Raw genomic sequence first — 1,819 nt, forward strand, 5'->3', positions numbered from 1 at the left:
ATCGAAAAATTACAAAAGATAAAAAAGTTGCGCAATAAATCAATCTTCCCAATAAATATTTTTAAATAAATAATTTGCTTCATATAAAAAATGTCTAATAAAATACTGCAATGGGGTTGACTGTTTCACTCCTTTATAAAATACGCCAATGATCGAACCAATATTGAAAAGTTGTCTTTTTATTGGTAGGATGCTCATACCAAGTTTCGTGTCTCTAGCATTCCTCATGTTAAAGAAAAAAATTTAAATGTAAATTTCAATCCCCTCCTTTAAGAGGGTATATCGACTAAGGGTGCAACGTTCATATAAGATATTTTTTACTTCAATCCTCTTATTTTTTGCTCTACATTCACTGTAAATGTGGCATAACCAAGTGATACCTTCAAAGTGCAACGTCTATTAACCTCTTATTTAATTCGATTTTTTTATGTAGCTAATGTTTGTGTAACGTTTAATCTGTATTCATTGTATTGTATTATAAAAAAAAGCAAGAAACGACCCTAAATTTATTTCAGTATGTAACTCTCAGCTAGTTATTCCCATTTTCCGCGGAGTACGTCTTTCTTCTCATTCCGCCCGTCCGCTCCGATAAAACCATTTATGAAAAGCGAGAAATTCCCTGAAAATTCTCCAGGACCTGCTTTAGAATTTCCTAAGAGGAGAGCTATTCCATGAGTGCTCAGACGACACGCCTGAAATATAGTAGCATAATCCTGCCTAGGTATGGCCACATATTTATAAGGTCGCCACTTTGTCATGCTTGAAGTTTAGATTGGATTTTATAATATATGAGCTGCTCTCTGCTGTTTCGCGGCTCCGAATTCGCTTCCCGCGAATTTCCTTGGCAGATTTAAATCCATCTGCTGGAACGTAATAAGTTTTTAATTCGTATTTCCTGCAGGATAAGCTGTTCAACAACTGTAATGTCATTTAAATGTCAATGTTCGGAGTGGATCCAATGAGTGAAATTGTTGAATACATTTTCACTCAATATTGGGCATTTTGCTCATTTTACTCATTTGTGATTATATTTAAACTAAAACTGAGTACTTTCACTCAAATATAGGTACTCCTTAAATAAATTCTTCACATAAACTCGTATTTAGTGCACTTGTACCTAAATCAGAGTAAATGTTCTGATTACTGAGTCAATTTAAATGTATATTAATTTCAAGTAATTTGAATGGCTCCGTGAAGATGGCACCACTTATATTGCTTCTGTAATCTCGACCAGTTGATAGGGACCCGTTAGGTGCTCCAGAAAAGCGTGATTGCCAGGAGAACAGGCCTTAGTCGGCGGCGGAGAGTCTCAGCCAGGACAGGAGGAGGACCCGCGAAGTGAATTAATTTCAACACTAATTAATCATTTATGGGTGATTTATTTTGCACTCAGTATTAATTAAAAACCAAGTCTGAGTAAAAAACGACTCAATTAAATTTAAATTTAAATCATATTAGAGAAAAAGTCAACTCTAAATTGGTTTTATATATTCAGAATAGAGTCAAAAGTTGCTCAACTGATAGTTAGAAGTAACTCGGATTATCTCGTGAACGTTACGTGGTGGATGGCAGTATGGCGTATGGTGTGCTTTGGAGTTGGACAAGTATTGGTTTATCTAGTTATTTTAGTGAAAAATGTATTTAAATGCAGTGATTTAATTATAATAATTAAAGACAATATCTTAAGTCTCGATTAATATTTGTTTAAATAAACGGATAGTTAAATTGTTATCTATAATTACGTATTTGTACCGTACAATTTTAGATTGTGGCAAATTTTTATCCCATCAATGAATCAATCGAGACCTAAATTATTGTC

Source organism: Anoplophora glabripennis, unplaced genomic scaffold, assembly GCF_000390285.2.
Source record: "Anoplophora glabripennis isolate ALB-LARVAE unplaced genomic scaffold, Agla_2.0 scaffold468, whole genome shotgun sequence".
Taxonomy (NCBI): domain Eukaryota; kingdom Metazoa; phylum Arthropoda; class Insecta; order Coleoptera; family Cerambycidae; genus Anoplophora; species Anoplophora glabripennis.